We start from the raw sequence: 21,821 nt of genomic DNA, 5'->3' as shown, positions 1-21,821 counted from the left end.
TTTAGTAGCCTCAGGCACAGACAAAACTGGTTCTTACCTCTTATTCCCATGACAGAGCAAGAATATTGCTTGTTCCTGTCAACGTGATTGCCCCAGCACAGAACAGGGCACACTTTGGCAGGGTTTTATTTTTATTAAATCAAGACGCAAGTAAGTGTTTACCAAAAGCTTGCTAATTTGTCTTATTCTCAAATCTGTTACTGCTGTTTACCAAAACTAGTTTCAGTCCATGCTTCTGTTTACAATTTCATAATGGTTTAAAATATTTTAATTTTGTTCTTAATTAAAGGAATGCTTCATGAAACTTGAAATGTGCTATATAGGCTCAGAGATACACAGTTCCTCAATTCAGTCACGAATTTTAAAAAATTAATGACTTTTTTCAACTCAAAGCAGAATACTTTAAAATACCATTCTTAAATCACATTATGTAGATTAATTACTGGTATATATTGAAAACACCTTGTTTTATGAATAGAAACTCAAATGCATGGTATGTGACAATTAGGACGCATGGCCACTGAGCAAAATACAAACTAAATAATCCTTCAGCGCAAGAGCTAGCCAGAGAAAACATGATCTTCCACACATCGGTTATCATAAATATATAAAAAGTGAAGTATACAATCCCAGAATACGGAAAATGAGTGAAAGAGAAAACCACAAGTAATTTTTTCATCTTTCATAAAGGCAGGTAATTCCTTTTAGTGAATTAAGGTATTTGCTGCACTTCACTCTGCAACATAAGTGTCCTGGTTCAGGAATGGCACGGCAACCACCCTCAGGTCGCTCGGTCCATCAGCTCGCAGACACCAATGTGGTGGACGGCAAATGGCGTTTATTGGTAGGTAATAAAGCAATATATACCTTGAGTTTTACAACGTCACATCCATCTGCTCAGATAACACACGAAACACTACACCTATCAGGGGAGGGGCCACTATCTTCCCATACAGCACGAGATCTTCCGAACGCAAGACCCTAACTACCAACAGGTATTGAAAAGATCGAAGTGAGATTCCTTGAATAATCTCTGTGCTTATTAATGTAACACTTGGCTTACGTCTCAAAAATATGGATTTCCTGAGTTCTAGTATAAAAAAGAAAAAAAAAGGAAAACCAACTTTAAAAACTGTTTCATAAGGCTAAGGGAAACAACTAGTTTTTTGTTATTCCTAAAAACTAATAGCTACTATTCTTCTATTATTAGAGTATACATCTTTTACTTCAAACAGAAGTTTTCAAACACACGTTCCACTATTTACTGAGACTTAACTACTCTAAGTCAATTAGTTCGTATTAATAGAGACTGGGAATATTTCCTAGGAGAGCTTGTGTCCTTATTCTTGGCATAGCTTTCACACAAAAAAAGTTTTAGTGTTTTGTTTTGAAAGTACCTATGTTATACATTTTCACAGACCCTTTAGGACTCTTGTTTAACAAATGTTTTCATAATGTAAAAGTAACAGCCTGTACTATTTGTTCAGAGAAATCAACACTGTTATTACTAAGCAGCTGGTTTAAGTACAGGATAGAACTACAAAATTGGCCTCGGGTATTCAACCACTGAGAAGGCAGTGCCAAAACAGAGATGTGCTGAGGGAAAATGCAAAGGCAGCTGCACTGGATGAGGAGGTGCCTTTAAGATACAAAGACAGAAGTAATGCAAAGAGTTCAGTTGTGTAAATAGTTGAGGCGATGACTGAAAATTAAAACGATGAGCAACTCTGGTCCCAAACCTCCAGTTGAGATACTCTGAGGACACAAAACAACTCTAACCCTCCAAATATCAGGAAATCTGTCTCCTATGGAGCCAACAAGAGTTTTGCAATGAGGCAATTTAACAACTTGGTAGTCTTCCCAAATTTGCTGTTGGCTTGTAGTATGATTAGTTAACCCAGTAAGACATTTCAATGAGCTGAACAATAATTAAGTTGTGGTCTAAACTATTACTTCTTATGTGGTGAATGGGGAACTATAATCCTATGACCCTGAAACTTCAATATTAATAACTCTAATAGGGATGTAATATCTCTATCCTTTTTTATCCAAGCTGCAGAAGCAGAAAATTGAAGGAACAGAAGTGCGTTTGCTTTGGAAAGGTCTCATATGGGCATTTTTAAGTCTGTAATATCAGATTCAGTCTCCGTCCTTAGTTTGGCAAAGCTAAATGGAGTAGATTAGACCCAGGCAAATGAAAGGCTTATAGTACAATTAATGAATTAAAATCACTCAAAATTAGTCATTGACATGCAAGTAAGTTTTATGATTTGATTTGTATATCCATATAAATTAAAGTACACATTTGCTCAGAACGTCTGTAAAAAAGCTAGACACGGCTCACGTTCCACTCCATCCTTAAAAAAGATGTGTATAGAATTAAATGATGAATATTTTTTGTGCTGCTCTCTGCAGAGAGAACACACATACTTGTAAGTAGTCACTTCCAGATCAGGAAAACAATATTGTGTGTGCAATGCTAAGACCATAGAGGCAACTAAATCTAATAAAACAGTAGTAATGGGGGACTTCAACTGTCAGCATATAAACTGGTCATATGTCATATTGGGATGAGGTTTAGGAAGCAATTTCTTGACATTTTAAGCAATTGTTTCTTGGAACAGCTCGTTCTAGAGCACACAAGGGGAGAGGTTATGGCCCTAAGTAACACACAGAGAGTTATTTCAAGAACTATAACTGAGCCACTAAATAATAGTGCCCAAAACACAATTACAGTCAGATCCTTGTGGGAGGGACTGTACAATAGCCTGATATTAAACTACAGAAAAGAAAAGGTATTCAGGAAATCACTACAAAAAAACCCTACCAAAACCAGAACCTGCACCCCACTAAAATAAAAGGCTAGATAGAAAGTTGCAACTGTGCAATCTGCAACATGGCAACTACATACCCACTTTGCTTTAGGGTCTCTGAAGGCACATGGCCTTGAACAAAATTGGAGTTGGAAAGGACTGGTAATATTACAAGTTTCCTCTATTGCTGTGACACCAAAGATGGTATTTCTTAAGTGTTGACATAGCTACACCCATTTTCAATTATGGCGCCAGATTAGTCATAGATCTTTGTACAAAGTGTGAAACCACTACTCATTAATAATTAATAATACATATAAACCTGCACAATTTTTACAGAGCATATATTCTACTTTTCTCATTAATAAGAAGGAGTATTTTTGAGAGCCCTCATGACTGTTTAACTAAGTTTTCAGAGAACCTGTGAAGTTTTGTTATTTATTTGAGTGGGAGCAGACTTAGGACAGTGCAGAATCCTATGTAAAATATTTTTAATGGTTTTATTTGAATTCCAGTTCTTGAAACTAAAGAACACTCCAAATCAAATGCTTAAGATTTGTTTATGAAGGTTATCATTACAGCTGGACATGTTTTTATCATTGACTAGGAAAATAATGGAAGGAAGAGATGTACACATGATGTGATTTGGGAGTTACAATTTGTTACCTTTTGATGAAAATAAGTCTGCTTGTTTTATGATGACTAATGCACATGATGTGTTTTTAGTTTTCTATCTCTATCACAATTCACTTACATTCTAAGAAGAGTTCTTAAACCTCTTTATGAGATACTATTCTGCTCATGTTTTGTTAACTACAATAAATCAACAGAACTTTTTTTCTTTGGGCATTTTTTTTCTAACGATTTCCATGACCCACATTTTCTGTCTTACATTTGTGCTGTATTATTCACCAGTTCCTAATTGCTTACATCCTCCCTTTAGAAGCTTCTATCTTGGTACCTTAATTTCACTTTCCACTTCAAGGTTTAGTATCCAAATGCTTGTATGGGTAATTTTTTTATTTTCTTCTATTCTTTCTCTAACCTATGGCATTTCTAATAAATATACACTTGAATGATGAGTGGTTCTAGAGCATAGAAGAAGTCACTTTCAAGGTAATGCTTTTATGGCTTTCTTGCTAAGAATTTCCTTTTGTGATCTCTCTTGTCAACTAAAGAAATCATTTTAACCACAAATGGTACCACTAAATTTCTGTGGGTAACTAACAGGTTACAGATCCTATTCACTTGATATGACAAATTATTAGCTACCTGCAACCATCTGAGTGCTCAACAATATTTCCATCAGAAAAATTCTCCTCTTCGCAGCTGCTCAAACAGAAAGATAAACAAACCTATAAAATGAGATAGCAAATAAACAGCAGAAAAGTCAGCTTATGTCTCTGCTAATACTTATGAATGTTGTTCTCTGAATTTCATCATAATGTAGCTAATATCATACTACTTTGCAATGTCTACAATATATATTTCTTCCTTTTTATGTCATATAACATATCAAGAGGTAGAACAGAAGCAAAGAAAACTATCCATCTATGTCTCAAGGTACAGATTCCTTGACCTCTTGAACACTTCATAACTAGTGGTAGGTGACAGTTATCTATTGGGAATTCTGGGAAGTTGCTCTAGCTCCTATATTATTATTCCCTCCACAGACTGACGGGAGAGCCGAACTCCAAGCAAGAAAAGATTGCATCAAGTATTCACATTTAGACCTAAATCAAAAGTCTCTTTGAGAAACATATTTCCAACTAATTCATTTTCCTAGGTCAGAAAAGTGTAGACCACCCTCTTCTGTTTGGACATGAAAAGGTACAAGAACTATGACTCAGAGAAACAAATATATCCTTTATACATACATAAAGTCAAGAGCATGACTTTCACAATCATAAATACTGAACTAATGGTACCTCAGATTTACCTGTACATCATATGTTTACAACTATAAAACACCCTGAAATTGGCCTATTATTCATTTTTATTTGCTACATTTTCTTTGAACTACATACAAGGAAATTGGTTGCAATTTTGCTATTGCAAAACCAGTGTTTGACTACATATATTTTTTCCATATTACAGTCAGCACATACATTGTTTAATAAATCAAATGTATCTATTAGGCTAAGGGTTTAAACGCTTGTTTCATGAAGGACCATTAAATATACAAATCAGGTTTGCATATGCAGGTCTAGGATATATTAAGTATGATATATTAAAGAAGTGAGTGATGGAAATACACAGAATACCTTGTATAAATAAAACATTTTGATTCTAGGCAAAAAAAAATAATCATACAACACATCTGATTATTCCAAGGATGTGCTCTGAGAAGCAATGAGCGTTCAGGCAACTACAGAAGACCTCTGAACAACTCAACTGAATTTTTAACATGTAGACTACATGGGTAACATTTTTCAGGATCATGACCTCAGATACACAAGAGCTGGACCCACTGAAGCTTAATTGAAATTCCTTTCTTCTACCTACCTATACAGAAGCAACATGGTGTGTATTTAAGGTTAAATGAATGATCACTTGAAGTCAATAGCAGTTCACTCATGTAAAAATGATGTACATACCCAACTCCATAAGAAGTGTACAGCACAAGCGAGCCTTACAGTGCTGCCTCCAGAATGTTCATGTTTTTATTTCTTCATACAACTGAACTTCAAATAAATATGTCTAAAGGGTTTATATTAAGTGGCTTTATCAGGAAAATGCAGCAGATGACCAGGAGGCCAGATAAGTGAGAGATCAGTGGCTGATGAAGAAGGACAGGGAGCATGGTCAGGCAAGGACACTGTAGATTTAAAAAGGCAGAAAATACATGAGGAATCCAAAGTGTAGAACAGTCTGGAAAAAGAGACTGTGGCTCGGTTGAAAATGTGGGATTATGTATTGGGGGAACTGGACAAGTCAAAGATAAGAGTCAATGGCATCAGTAGGTAGAACAGAGCTACAAAACGCATAAAAATTTAAGGGATTTGAGTCTGAACATGGTTGATAAACGATCTCTTGCCTATACCCATTAGAATATGCTTTCTTGCCAAGTAATTATGGTAGTCTAGGATTTCTGTAGTCTGCTGTAGTAAGTATAGGTGAAACCTAAATGACCAAGCATGTATCTCATTCCACACTAATGATGATACACATACAGAATGACACTCTTGTATCGCTAGAAATCAAGCATTTTCTGCAAATGTTGTGAATCCAAAAGTTTTAGTTTTGCTGAGGATTTCTGCTTGTCAAAATGGTATAAGGGAGTTTGCTTGCTATTAAAAACCTAAATTCAGTAGCTCAACATGAGGAAGAGTACATACACACAAGTTGTTATCAAGAACAGTGAGACTGTGTTATCACCATTGAGAAGTTAGAAACTAGTCTGTCAAAATTGCTTAATCTTCAACAATTTGTATTATAATCCTATTCTGAACATCTGTGGTGCTATGTAATAGTGATTACACTGAAAAAACAGTGTCAGACTGAGCTCCCAACTGACTGTACAGATGTCAGAGCAATGCTGGGAGGGTAAGTTAATGTTAAAGAATCGCTCAAACACTGCACTGAAGACAGCCATATAAATCTTCCTAAAAATGCAGCAATTTTGTCTTCAGAGCAAGTCTGGCCAGTGTGACATAACAAAATACAAGAATACCCACTGAACATTAAACAATATGTAAAATAATGTTCTTTCCCTGAGTAGAACTTATCCAACAGACTAATGAAAGAGAGGGCTGTAGAAATAAACTAATGTGTGACTGGGTAATTAAAGGCTGTATCATAATACAAACATACTGGGAAAATAAATAAGAGTTAAAACAGCTGGTCTTAATTCTGCTGCATAATCACTTCAGGATGAGATTTTGAACTCAACATGCTTTTAACATGTTGAAATGTATATACAAAAATGATACAAACACGTCGCAGACTATATACAACTGTAATGACTAATAACATATGAAATTTTTAAAGCATAACATAGAATCGATCCTGCTTTGACACAGAAGGAGATCTATCTATGTCACTCCTGACAAGTATTTGTCTGTTTCTTAAAGGCTTTCAATGATGGACATTCCTCCCCAGCCAATCTATCCTAACATTTCCCTCACTACCCTCACTGTTCAAAAATTCTTCCTAATATATAACTTGAATCATCTTTAATACAATTCCAATTCCTTATTTCTTTTTTCCATCTGTCACAAACATGGACCACAGCTTGTTCCCTGTCTCTTTGCAGCAGCTCTCACCCTATCTGGAGACTGTTATCTTGTCATACTCTTGTCTTCTCCTCCTTAGGTTAAGCAATCCAGTTCATTCACTGTGTTCTCTAAGGTCATGTTTTATAAACATCTGAGACTTCTTGTTACAATCCTCTCACTAGCTCTAATTGGTCCACATTTTTACGAAGTATACTACATAAAGCTGAATCTAACATTCTAGCTACAGACCACAAGCTGAAGAGTAGTGCTCTAGCCAGCAAGAACAAAGGGTTACTTCACATGTCTGAAAGAAGTTAGCTACCATATACTAATTTTTAATCTGGCAGACAGGTTTGGGGGCAGTTAAGTCTCAAAAGCTTAAAAATAAAATGTTTTGCTTCTGAAACTACACTTGCTTAGTTGTGATTACTGGAATATCACATAGTTGTAGAGTGAAACACATCACCAGTAATACATGGTTCCCTCTAGCCCCTTTCCTTTGGTTCATTCAAGAGTGGCAGCTGCAGGGAACACTTATAGTTGTGCTAAAAAGCTTTGGGCTACTCAGTCACATTAGGTGTCATCTCAAGTGAATCCCTTCAATCAACATAATAAAATATGTTATCAAAATTCTGTATGATTAATTCATTGTAATCTATCAAACCTGAAGGAAGTCCCAGCATAGAGAAGTAACGGATTCTCTCATCATTGTTACCAGTCACAGCTGTTACAAGAAGAATGAAGAAACAACAGGGCAGATCACATGCTGAACGACAGAAATCTACATTGTTTGAGAATTTCTCACTCAGGTTTAACTAAAGGTTCGCTCAGGTAAGAAGGATTTCGAGGACCAGAAAATAAATGCACTTCCTACTTGTAAAGTGTCACAGATACACCCTAGAATGAAGGCAAGCAAATAATACACTTAAGCCAACCTTAATTCAGAACCAAAACCAAACGACAGACCAAAACCAAGTGACATAGACCAATGCAAGCATGGGGTTAAGTCAAAATTATTGAACACTTAAGCAACATTTAATAAACCGGAGGTCTGAGGTACCAGTTGGGGATACTATCACTGTACAACCACATAAGAACAACGCTCCACAGCCTGCACACCCTCACCCACAGAAAGAAAGGCCTCTTTCACTCTCAGATACCCAGAAGAAATAACCGTTTGCCTGGAGGCCAAGGGCTCACTCAAGGACATATCCAGAAGAAAATAATCACTCACCAAGGAGAAGATGAACGCGCTCAGTCCTGGGAAGCCTCCTTAGATGCCGTCCCACTCTAAGCACAGGGCTCTGCTCACAGACGCATTGCTGTGAGCAAACCACTCCAAAGGGATCTCAGGCAGCTGCCCCGTTTTACAGCGCAGTCGCACACGGCTGCGCTCATCACCAGCACGGCCCAGAAGCTTCTCTGGGCTTGCGCACCTGGTTGCCTGAGGATCCTGTATATGAACCGAGGGTCTCACCCCTTCGGTAAGGTGTTGGTGAGGCTACACCGCGCCCCGGGGCGGTGGGGACAACGACAGGCACAATGGGACACAAAAGGTGCTAAAGAGCCATTAACTGCCCTATTGAAAAGCTCTGGAACTCATCTTGGGGTGAGGGGGAGGTGCAACTGCCGCAAAAAGCAAATCTGTGCACAGAATTCCAAGCAAATAAAGACTATATAGTTTCTGAAGCAAAGGAGCTCTATATATGTTACAGTACATTAGATAGGACTAGCACTGTGTACTGGAGAATTACTCCAAGCTTTCAATAAATATTTACTCTACTGTTTAATAAAGACTGAATAACCCCTAGAAATTGACAGTCATGTGATTGAAATAACATTCCTGCAGAATCACATAGCCCCTTCTTGCAGAAAAAGGCTCTGTATTTTAGTAAGCTTATGCAATATCTTCTCTGCTTTTTCTGGGTGGCTGGGGCGAGTAGCGGACATAACAGAGGTGCAGAATGGCTCAGAATCACCAAACTAGGTCACAGCTATTAGCTTTCCTTACTTCTTCCAAATAACTGTCTGTGACACCAGAGTATCTGCATTTCCACATTATCTTTGTCCTGCCTATTCTTTCTCAGATTCTGAACTGAAGCATCTCCAGATTGCCTTATGTAGGCTGTACAACCCGTGGGGTCAGAGTGAAGAACATCAGTGCTCGTTTTCAGTCACCTGTTTCAGCTGTTGCCTGTCTTGAGCTGAGGTTACCACATTTCCAATCATACTATTAGTTTTCTAAGCCAGAGGTTTTCCACAACTAATATCAGCTGGTGGCTGGGATACCTTCATGCAAGGCGGGTCTGACATCCACCATCCACTCCTACTGTACCATCTGTAATTGCCAAACATTAGGGTCCTGCCAGCCTGTGTCCCTGTTGGTGTGGACACTGTCCCTGGCAGTGTTGTGGTTACCCTCATCCCCCCTTGCAGAGCACCTCGCTCTTGCTGCTCCTTTGCGGACACAAGTTATCTGGGAGTGAGAGCCATGCATTCACTTCAGCTTCACACTTGCATTTCTCTGTGCCGAGATTTCTGCAGGCTTCAGTAAATGTGGTTCTCACTACTCTATCATAAAATGTTTTGCACACTCAACCCCTACAGGGGAAGAGGGAGCAATAAGTCCCAGATGACAAGCTTACACGGGAGATAATGTGATTCATAGTCATTAATGATGGAGACACTTCACTCCCTTTCCTGCAGCACTGCTGCGTGTGTACTGTACTGTATGTCCTTAGGAATTTTGTACGCAGCTCAAGCATATGAAACTGAGGTACCTCAATAAATTCCTTGATAAATAAGTTATCTACTCTTGCATTCTTTGCACGTACATGCAGTGAAGGGCTTTCACCCTCCCAAGAACACAATAAAGCTGAAGACAAGCACTGGATATCATCTGTAAGCTGCTTGTTTTTTAAAACTTTTTAGGAAGGAAGCAAGTGACAGTCCAGAAATATTAACGTGTGCTGAGCATGACATACTGTTTATTATTATTCTACCAGCTTTGGTTTTATTCCTCATTGAAAAAGGTCTATCTTCACAGTCTCTAAAATGTGGTAAATGGGTGAATCTGCATTAATGTTTTGATTTAGATCAGGAGTGCAATTTTTCTAGTAAATACCTCCTTTGTTCCCATTTGCTGAGATTTGAGTCATATCACTGAGTGGTCTTGGAGCTTATAAACTGGATTGCTTTCAAATGAAAGATAAACCAGAAGCAAAGCTCCAGGAGCAAATCCAATGCACTCTGGCTGCTAATGGGCATACAGTTCACTGGAACTGCCAAGAATTAATATGAAATATCTCCCCTTCCCCAAATGTAGACATCCGCACCAGCTGTTTTGTTCTATAGATTTACTATCATGCTTGAGTATGTCTAACATAGACAGATCCATTATAAATGATTCAGCCTATTAATAGAAATAAGAGAGAGTTTTCTGCTGAAGTTATATTGCACAGTTCGTATTTGTGTTTATGGATTTCAGACAGGCTCCCTGTGGCAAGATTGTATAGAATTAGTAGGCTCTTCTTTAGAATATGACCAAGATACATGGACTAATAATTAGTTTAATTATAACATCTACAGTGATTTTTAAAGAATTTAGTCATGATTATGTCTCCTTCACTCAGTAACTTTAAAATTAAATGACACGATGATACAATGCTAGGAAATGCATTAATAAAAATTATGGCTCTCAAATGAGTATCTGCTAAAGGTGCTTAGGCAGTCTATAGAAACATCGTCTATTTTAGCTTCAGTTTATGAAACATTTTTATTGGATGCGCATAAACCTAACTTCACCATTTTCTATGGTTCTTAAATTATGTTTCTTCATTGGCGTCAGTGAGTTGTGAAAGATGCTATAAAATATGAGGGAAGACATCTTGTGATTTATAATCCTGATGTCACTTGCAAGACTGCTTACTATCGTTGCAACATAAAGTGATTCCTTACTAGTCTCAGTCGTACTCTTCATTGCAACACAAAATCATGAACTATTAATAGCCAAATATACTAAAACTTCAAGGCAGATCCAAAATGCTGATGAGTTTAACAGAATCCTCTAACTCTCTGATAATAAGGCCCCTGAAAATAAATCTTGCAGATGTGTTTACATAAGTAGCCTGTAAAATGAGACATATTAGTGTTTGTGGGATCTGCCTGTTTGGGTTTAGGAGCATAATGAGTTTGTACACAAGAAATCCAGTTGAGTTAGTCACACACTAAGACATTTGCAAAGGCAGATTCTGGATGAAGAGAACTCTACAAGACAGGAAGCTTGAAAAAATTATCCTGGATCCATTTCTGAGGGAAAGCATTTAGAAGCTGCAGAGTCAACCAAGTGAAATCACACTAAGAGCCAAGATAAATGTGTGCTGTTTTCCTTTTATTATAAGTTTTCACATTCTGATAATTTAAAAAGTTAAAATAAATCACAATTGCAATTTATCACTAATTGTAAAATGATTTTGCGATGCCAGGTTAAACAAAGTATGCTCAGAGCCCTCTGAAGTGAAAACATTGTGATTCTTCATTAAATAGAAATGCGCGTTCCTGGGAAAAGTCAGCTAGGTGACTGTTCTGTGATCTTTAGCTGAACATGCAGAAATGTTAACACTGCCCTTTCTGCTTCTGCAGACCTTCAAATACAAGAGCTTTGCCCCTTTTGACCCATAAGGAGGAAGTGGTATGCGGCGTGCCAGAAGCTCAGTAAAGCACTTCACTGAGACCTGGTCAATTAAGGACCTTAAATGTCAAAACCAATATTCTTAACCCAATCTACAAAACCAATCAGTGAAAAGAGTGGGCAAACTTACTAATGTCCAGTTGTGCAGAGTAAATAAGCTAAGGTTCTTTAAAGGAACCTTTCATTCTACTTTTTGATGTTAAAAAAAAAAAAGGCAAAAAAAAGCACAGAGCCTGTGTAGTAAAAGGTTCTACTGAAAACAAGGAAGTCAGTGTGCACAGACACACTTCATTTTAGAGCATAAATAGCATTTTTAAAAGGTTAATGTTGCTGAACAACAGGGTATTTTCAGGAACATTTTCCACTGAAGGAGAATTTCATCTGAAAATGCACTCATGACAATGTCAATTAAAGCAATTCACAGGGATTTTTCCACTGCTTTAAACTTTCTGTTACTCTCTTGTAAGCCTTCCTGTTCTCTGTGAGCCGTTTCTGGATAAATACCAGCTTCACCAAGTCGGTGGCAAAACTCATCAGTATTTCACCTTTCAGAGTTTGTTGCAAGCTATCACAAATGGAGAAGGTGGGTAATCCTGTTCAGAGAAGGCAAGGTGGAAGTCTCCACACACTGTATGAAAAATAGGATTAAATAATTACTCTCTTCCCTATTTTGGTCACATTTTGAGGGAGTCATTTTTCTTGATTTATTCTTCGATACTCATGCAAACTCCCAGCCATGGCATGGTTTCCCTCTGACAGTGAGCTAGGGAAATGACATGCATAACATTCAGATCAGGACACCAAGTGACACAGCAAGTACTCTTACAGCTTTGACCTTCAACTCCTTTTCCACACTGACTCACACATTACATTACCCATCAGGCAGCAAAAAGCACTTTGCTGACAAAGGCTGCTTTTCACTTACGGTCAAAGTAGTGAAACTATCCTAGGTAAAAGGACTTTTTTTTTTCTTTCCTTTCCCTATGATGAATGCCAAAGAAAAATGAACAAAAAGGGGAACGATTTTGTAGGAAGTACCTAATTTTTGACACAGCTCTATTTTCTGCCTGATTTAATGGGAGGCAGGAAAGTGGCAAATCTAAGTGCAAACTTGAAAATAGTCATTACATCAGTTTGCTGACCAGTTAGCTTGGCAGTGAGTGACCTAATTTGCTCTCTAAAACTCTCTCCTGTTTGATATCACAAGAAAAGGCCTGTGTGTTAAAGTGTGCATCTCATTACATTATGCAGTGCAGGCCTCCATAATGTGATGAGATACGACATGAAGTTTAAAAAAAAGTCTTTTGTGCTTCTCCTAAGAGCGTATCTTGCAATATTTTAAAAGTCTGTGAGCATAGGTGCCTCAGAAGTTGCACTGCTGTCTTAGAAAGCCATGAGTACTCCACTGACAGAAATTGTCCTTCTAATTCTGGCCTTATCTAACTCTTGGGTTTAGTTTTTAAAACATTCCTTGTTTAGTGCCTCATCCATATCAAAGGGAAATAAATCACTCTTTCAAACACAGTTAATTGTCTTCCTCCCAAGAATGAAAGACTGTGTCAGTCCCACAATTGATTTAAGGTGGGTAGAGACCCACTGACCTCAGATTTACAACTAGATACATGGCCTCCTCTGTTTCATGGCCTCAACTTACAAAGTTCTTGTTCAGGGCAAGATTCTGATGCTGGCTATTCTGCTGTAAATTGAGGATAATTCAGCTGAAATAAATGTTGTTTACACTTGCATGGGTAAAGTTAAGGCTTACCCCACATCTTCAGTTTTACTCTGAGGTTAAACTCCTACTGCCTCAGAGCTGCTGGGAGTTATCTAAAGACTAGCAAGGAAAACTGCACTAAGAAAGCCCATATTTTATCTTCTGGGGAATTTGCCAAGGATCTCATGTAATTTTTTATGTGTTCCTCCATCAGGTGGATAAAGCAAGATTGAGGCTTGCAGCTCAGAGTACAACTACTTGTACATATATTTTTCTGTGTGCCTTTTCATGACAAATATCACACTTTTATTTATTTGAATGGAGCAGGGATGGGATTGAATAGACAAATTAAAGAAAGCTCACAGATTTCTACAGAGAGTGGTGCGTGTGCACATGTGTGTGTGTGAGCTGAGGGGTAGCCGGGCATCCAGGTTGACAGGACACTCTACTCTCTGCAAATATTTGATCAGCTGCCTCTCTGTGCCCCACATCTGCAGGGTTTGACTGAGCCCAGCTGCCACGTGTACACCAGGGGGTGTCTTCCCTGAGATGCTCTGCGAGGAGAAAGTCATGATCAGTGGGGTGTGGATCCTGCCCCTCAAGCCACCCCACTCCTTTCATCCCTTCCCATACCACAGGAGAGGGGAAACTCTCCCATGAAAGGTCCCCTCCAAGCAGGGACTGGGAGGCAAAGAGTACTATCCCACCTGTTTTCTTTCATTCAAATTTATTTTAAAATCTGATGTATAAACAGAGCTGAATACTAATCAGGCTGTTATTACAGAGCCAGCTCAAAGGCTGGACTCAGTCTTTCCTCAGTCAGGGAACATTAACTGAGCGAAATGTGAGTAAAGGCCCCTGGTGTTTATATAAAAGCCAGTAATGAGCAAAAGCATCATTAGCAGGAGATGTACATTTGACCCCTCTCTTGGGCTTGTCCCATTCTGCCACCCACGGCGCAGTGCCATCCCGGTGCCCGGCCATAGGGAACTCGGGGCAGAAACCAATCTGGGGTTCCTGAATAGGCACCAATCCTTTACACCTGCCCTCTGTGCCACTGCTCGGCAAACCCTCCCCACACAAGCAAAGGGAGATGGCTGGAGGATCAGTTTGAAGCAATATTATGAGGAAAAAGGCAACTTCAGATTAAGAAAGCCCTGAAATATCTTTACGATAGTGGTGGTCAGGTTGCACAGTGTTAGAGTCTGGTGCTGCTTCAGGAGGAGCTCCAGGGTGGCTCAGGTGAAAGCAGGGCAGGAAGAGATCTTTATCTCACACTGTTATTTTGCACCAAACCCCACAACAGAATAATGGGCCAGGAGGGAATATTCTGTGTCATGGTGATACATGTTTCATAAAACAAAGCAAGCCACTAATCCACCTTTGCCCTCTGAAGTCCACGTAATTAAAATGTGTTATCCTGGAATTAAGCTATCATCACGGGGGGGAGAGGAGGGCATCTGACAGACACTGCTGTAAATTCCTCTAAGTTATGGCACCATCTGAATTCTGCATATAGGAGTTTCATTGAGGGAGTATTTTTCGATCATGATATTATTCTTTGTTTTACCAATGAATGGTGGTGAGCCTTTTCTAGCAGGCTGTCAAGTGACTTCAGGAAGCTGGAGCAAAAACAAATGAAAATGCAATCTAAGCAATCTCTCACTTTCCCCTGATATATACAGGAGTGGCTTTTCTTTCCAGTCAGTTATGTGTTTATCTTTTCTTCATTCACCTTCTTCTAAAAAAACCCACTTCTCTGCTGAGATCCAAAAGCTCTGACTTCACTCAGTTAATGTCTCATTATATACTGGAGAAAGCCTAGTGTCTTGTAGTCTCTGCTATAGTCTGTGTGCTGTTTGTCTCTGGGAGTGAAAGATGAGGCAGAGAGCCACAGATGAAATCCTGGACCCATTAAAGCCAAGAGGAGTTTTGCCATTGACTTGTATAAGGTCACAGTTTTGCCCTGAGTCTTTTATTTCCATCTTGTACAATGTCAGGCAGCCTGTCAGAGCTGATGCCTAGTCGGTTCATTAGGCTGACATGATCAGATACAAATTCACCCAATCTAAACTGTTGGGATCTGCACAGAGTTTAGACCAGAAAAAATAGCTGATTTTAACACAGAATATTCACACATTTATGAAAGTATGCAAGTCATTTCTAGTATGAATGCATGTTGAGAATGCACCTAACAGTTTTAAAGACAATTCGGTTTTGCACTATGATAAAGAGTAAGCTGAGGTTGTATATTGTGAACTATGAAACCTAATTGCTTTCATACCAATTCTTCACAATGCAGCCACCATGATTTGACTCTCATTACCTTGAATTTATACCAAACCAGTGTGGGGCTCTTAATCTTTTATATGAGAAAACACTAAGGATGAACAAGTAAAAAGAGTAATGTCTGCAAAGTAATAAGAAGAGTAATGTCTGCAAAGTAATAAGAAGAGTAATATCTGCAAAGGTTTGGAAACAATAAACGTCATATCAGCACATCTGCGTATCTTGTTTGGACATAGAAATTAATTACCTGGAATTAACTGACAAAGCAAGGGGAGTTTTCAGATCCTTTGTTCAGTGTAATATATTACACTATTGTAATGGCTATTCAAGTTCAACATGTTTTACAGTTTCCGTATACTTTGAAGCTCTTACTGCAACATCTCAAAAAAAACCCAAAACCACTAGGTGCAAGATTGTACTGTATGTTTTCTAAATACCAAAATAAAGCCTGAAGTAGATTTCTTTGTTTTAGAATTACATAACTTCAGTGAGGATATCCTCACTTTAGTGAGTATTATCTTCTTCAGAGGATAAGAGATTTAACTGCTATAAGTGATATCTTAGCAATAACAACTCCATCCTGTAGAAATTATAAGACCAAAGGAATCTCTAAAACCTGAAGATATAAAGCAGCATTTTATTTTAGCATTATAATCTACCTCCTGCTTTTCCACTCTGAACCAGTAAAATAAAACCAGACATTCCCTGGCACGATTGACAGAACAGCTCTGAAGAAAGGCTGAATTGTGGAGGATGTATCAGTACAGGACTTTTTAATAAAGCCTCAAACTTCAGTGAAGGTGAGATGAAACTTTTCACAACATTGTCAGCCTTGATACAGCCGCAGCACATGGTCCTGTGTCAGGCAAAGCTACTGACTGAGGTGAGTGAGGGTTCAAACTGGAGAGGGTCTGCAGCATTTGGGCATACTGCCAATAAATCCGCAGAATGCTGAGAGGCTAAAAGCCTAAGTGTGTTCACATTTACTCTCATATTAAGCATGAGTAATTGCCTTCCAATGAGTGTAGTTGCATGAAAATAAAACTAATGCAACAGGGAAGAGTATGTCCATAGGATGGGGAAGACTGCTCATACAGAATAATAACCCCCCACTGATCATTCCCGTATTTTTAGAACTGAACTTGGGCTGAACCTCTCTCAAGGTCACAAAACTTTCTGGTAACTTATGTGCAGGCCTCTGTATTTTTGGCTTCTGGCCTAGATAAGGACTGAAAGCACAAATAATTAGTCTAAGGGCTGTTCTTGCAGTGTTTCCCACTTGAAGGAGAAAGGAAGCAGGGGGAATCTCACAGAGCTGCCTGTTTGCAGACGACTTCCAGCCCTGTTTGCAGACCTATGGGGTCTGTCAAAAAATCCTGTGGTGGAGTGCAGCCCATTCCACTTCTCTGCATCTCCTGCATCAGCTGCTGCTTCTCCAGCAGCCTGTCCGTGGGTACCGGGTGGGGCAGAGACCTGCCTGGTGGGTCCCTCGCTGTTCAGACCGTGGTTCTGGTCTTGAAGAATGCCCTGTAGACATCCTGCATATCTGACATGGCTTCAGCAAAATACCCTGCTTGGTGTACATCACTGAGATCACAACCTGAGTTTGTTCAGAGGAAATAAAAGAATATACTTGTGCACTATTGTTAACCAAATCCCAACTACGAGGGTTTTTAATAGTTTTCCACAAACTTTTATAGAGTCTGCTTTCTCTGTGCCAAGAGTTTTTAATTATTTCACCTACATGGCTTCTTTTCCAGTCTCTTTCTCTCCCAGTTTGAAAACTGTGTGTTACATTAAATAAAAAAAAAAAAATATTGTTTTTTGTTGGTGAAAGCCGAGTTTCAGGGAACAAGAGACACAAGTTCTTACAGGTAATCAGGCATGGGTAGTATAGAAAGCCAAAACAATCAGGGTAAGTCGGAAGCCCTGAATGTGTCTCATTGATCTCAGCCACAAAGTCTTAAATTCTGGTCTGGGTCCCCTCTTCTGGTCCAGAAGACCAGGCTGTGGTAAGAAACCATGTTCACCAGGAGGCCTTAAGTGAGCAGAGACACCACTCCTCCTTCTTCTCCTCCCCACAGTTACTGCATCAACCGCTCTCATCTCACCCCTCCCCACTGTTTTTCAAGACTTTACACTGAAAAAAAAAGTAGAAGATGCATACCATGCATTGTGGTCTTTTCTTCTGTCTTGTAATTTCCAAGGAATTTACAAACAAAACCAGTAGTTGCTCTCTAAGAAACAGAAAGATGCATCATTTCACGGGAGTTGATATAGTTGTGCCCATCAGTTAGTTTTTAGGGGCTAAATCTGTAATAAAATTGCTATATACGGTAATGTAGTTAGAATGATAGAATTGCGAAAGTTGACTCTAATGATCAAACTGGAAATACTTATGCCCAAGAACAACCGTTTATTTGGTAATTTGTACAGGTTATACAGGTCTGCGCAACATGTTCATATGTAATACTAAAAGCTGTTCAATACTTTGGCCATGTAGCTTGTGTTGGGCAAGACCTGTTGGTTTTACATGGCCACTGATTAATGTTTATGCCACAAGTTTAGTTTTTCTTCTACCTGGCCTGCCTATATTTTCTTTTCAAGCCTGTTTTCCCATCACACTGCTGGCCTCAAGGTCCAGAATACTGCTAGAGGCTGAGGCCAATGCAATTATCACTGCACGCTATTTCAAGCATATGTTCATTATCACTGTTTTGCACAGCGCACACTTGATGAGAACCAATTGATTTTATAGCACCAACTAAGGCATGATACAAATGTCTCTCAATGGGAACAACTGCTGGGTGAATTCTTTTGCTGATTAATAAATTGAGTTTCAGGAGGGACACTATTTGTCATTCAACAACAAAAAGAGAAAGTACAAAAAAATCTTTTACAAATCCCCCAAACTTGACTGCTTTTCCGTAAAAACAACAGCTTTGCGATAAGCTAACCCAAATTTTAAAAGAAAAAAAAATATTAAAGGCATTAAAACCAAAGCACTTATTTTCAGGAACAAAATAAAATTCACCTAAAATGTGTAATGGGCTTGCCTTCCTCCCCTCCACTTCACTATGTGCTTGAAATCCTGGTTTTAACTTTAGTCTGGAAATATTTTTTCTTCATTACTTGGGTTTAAATTTTTGATTCAGCAGGGTTTGGATTTTTTTTTTGTTTGTTTGAAGTTGCCCTAATATTGCATCCTTTTACCTGAATTTGTCCCACCAAAATACACCTACTGGTTTTAAATTGCTAAAATGTATTCAGTGTTGTAATGCCTTTACTTAAACTTACCAGAGGTAAGCTAGACTCCCTGAAAATCTATACTGTTTTTATCATCATGTAACTCCTTTCTTTTTGGTATAGTTCCTCTAGGTAGCATAAGTGTCAGGAATAACATAAGTGTCAGGAATAACATCAAGTCTTCAAAAACCCTTTTCTTTGATGCCTGCCTTTAACTTCCTTTAAGAGCAGCACTTCACAAAACGATGTTGACTGCATTTTTCAGAATAATTGCAATACCTGGGTGTAGCAGTGTTGTCCAGGGTAGATATTCTGTGGCTGGTACTTCATTATTAGCATTTTGATTGCACCAAATTTATCTTGAGATGAAAAGTAAACATCATTATCCTCGCTGAAACGCAGGATACTTACTTTGCTCTGTAATTACAGGTCTGATCATTACCATTGCCTTTCTTCAATGACCCAGGAGTGGCAGAATATGGAGGTAGGATTAGAGTAATGTGTGATTGATGATGGCTGCTTTCACTACATTATGTGGTATAAGTGAGCACCTAACAGATGGATTTCATCACTATGTAACATATAAATTCCAGTATATGATAAATTTCTGTACCTCCAGTGTACTGCAATATTCTTTACAGAAATAATGTATTATTCTAGTCAGAACATTCATTAAATTACAGTTTATGCATTTCATTATACAGAAGAGTCTTTTTATTTCATAGTAAACGTGTGTGGGTTGTTTTTAAACCCAACTATTATTATACTGCTGTGAGATATGGGGTTTTTTTTGTTTGTTTTTTATGTTACGAGATAACCTAACAAATAATTTTGGGTTAAAAAAGAAAAGATAGAGAAGATATTGTTAGATGGTTCATGTTCTCATGGCTCAGGGATGACTGTCTGACCTGAGATATTTTCAAGAAGTTTTACTAGTATCTGTTACACACAAGTAGACATTTCTCTTTTGCCTAATTATAAAGGATGCATCTTGACCTCTGCTCTGGGAAGACTAGGACAGCTGAGGCATCTCCCAATGAAAGAGCTTTTATAGCCCAAGGTTGCTCCTAAGCTCTGTTCTGGCATAAATATCTGTGCTCAGCTCTGTAAAGATGAGTCAAAGTTCTTTAGTAGAAGAAAAGCAGACCATGTCCTCCAGTCTGTTTCCAGACCATGTGTACAGATTAAAAAATGCAATGAATACATATTAAAATTGTTAAACCAGTATATTTACTGATCTGCCAAAATCTGATCCCCAGCAGTGCTGTTTAAAGTTATCCTACTTTTTTACTTTAAAAAGCTTTCAATGTGTACAGAGGATCATTCATGAGCTGCCTTTTAAAGTGCCACTTAAAAAAAAAAAAAATCTGGCCAGCTATTTTTAAGATTTCCTGCATTAATGGCTCCGTACACATCACAATGTTTTTAAAGAAGTGAATCTTTGCCCTTTTTAAAGATACATAAGTTTGGTTTCCCTTGTCTCTCTTATGCAAACCCAAAGTCTTACAAACTCTGTTCATTGTGTAACCTTCTGGCAGCCTGTAATGACAGGATCGAAATATTAACTAGCCGTAAGTGTAGGACTTTCAGTTCAAGTTGTAGAAATATGTACACTTACTGCTCCAGGATTTCCTTAGCTTTATCTGAGTCAATTAAGAACATTTTTTAAATATAAAGACGTTATTGTCCCTATTTTAGCAATCTCAAAGCAATCTTCAAAGTACCCCAATGAGAAACATCAGGCCAAAGTACCATTAAAACTGGAAAAACAATTGGATTTTAGTCCAGCAAATTTCTGCATTAGACCACGTAACAGAAGTTCCAATTCATTCCTCCATATAGACCAAGACAGGAGCTGTCAGACTTCAGTACAACCAACAACCAGAAAGGTTTTGCTAAGTAATAACAGGGACTACTCTGGGGTGACTGAGTAACTTGTTTGAAACACCTACACTCACAGCAGCTCATTTATCTCTTCATTTGTCCCCATCAACCCTGAGTAAAAAGTAGGCAATCAGATCAATGCCTACTTTTGATCCTCACCTCATCGGGTAACTTTACTAGGGAAAAAAAAAAAAGACTGACAAAGAGTAGGGGACCACTGGCAGGGCAGAGGGCTGAGAGGTGTGCCATGCAGCACAATCCGGTCAGTTATCTTCCTGATGCTGAGACCTGTCCTGTGCAACCTGAGCAGCAGGGGTACCTCGCAATTTAACACGAGGGCAGACACAGCCAGAGAACTAACTCTATGTTGCAGAAGCAGTGAAGAGCTCCCAAGTCTGACGCCACAGCCCTGCTTTTTATATTGAAAGGAGTCACTGATGTGGTAGGGTGCCACATATTTACGTTAGCTGGGTTTTCTCTGTGTTTCTAAAAAAATCATATTTTATAAGTGTCTTTAAATGAATGAAAGTTCACACTGGAGTAATTTTTACTGCTATTAATATTTCTACATGCTTTAAAAAGTGTTGATATAATCCAGCAGAGTGTCTGAGTCCCTTCTGAGCTTCATCAGAAAAGACAACCTCAAGTGCTTATGTGTCTCCTTAATGTTGTTTCTTTTACAGCCCTCGCAAAGCTCTTATGACCATTAGAAATTCTACACAGAAGTCTTGCATAGATTAAAGCTACTTTTAATGTACTCAGAAAAAATACATGGGCATCTTTTATTCCTCCAGAAAATGAATCCATAAGTTGGTGCTGACTTTAGCTGACCTTCACGCAAGTGTTTCATGATCAGTATGGAATGCGGGATGTCTATGTCTGTAAAATGTTTTGTTTGAAAATATAGTCCAATAACATTGATTTATGGTGATGTCTACTCTCTAAACCCTTATGGATACTGTGTTTAG

Source organism: Patagioenas fasciata, chromosome 6 (assembly GCF_037038585.1).
Source record: "Patagioenas fasciata isolate bPatFas1 chromosome 6, bPatFas1.hap1, whole genome shotgun sequence".
In the NCBI taxonomy this organism is placed as follows: Eukaryota; Metazoa; Chordata; class Aves; order Columbiformes; family Columbidae; genus Patagioenas; species Patagioenas fasciata.
This window is presented reverse-complemented; position numbering follows the sequence as displayed.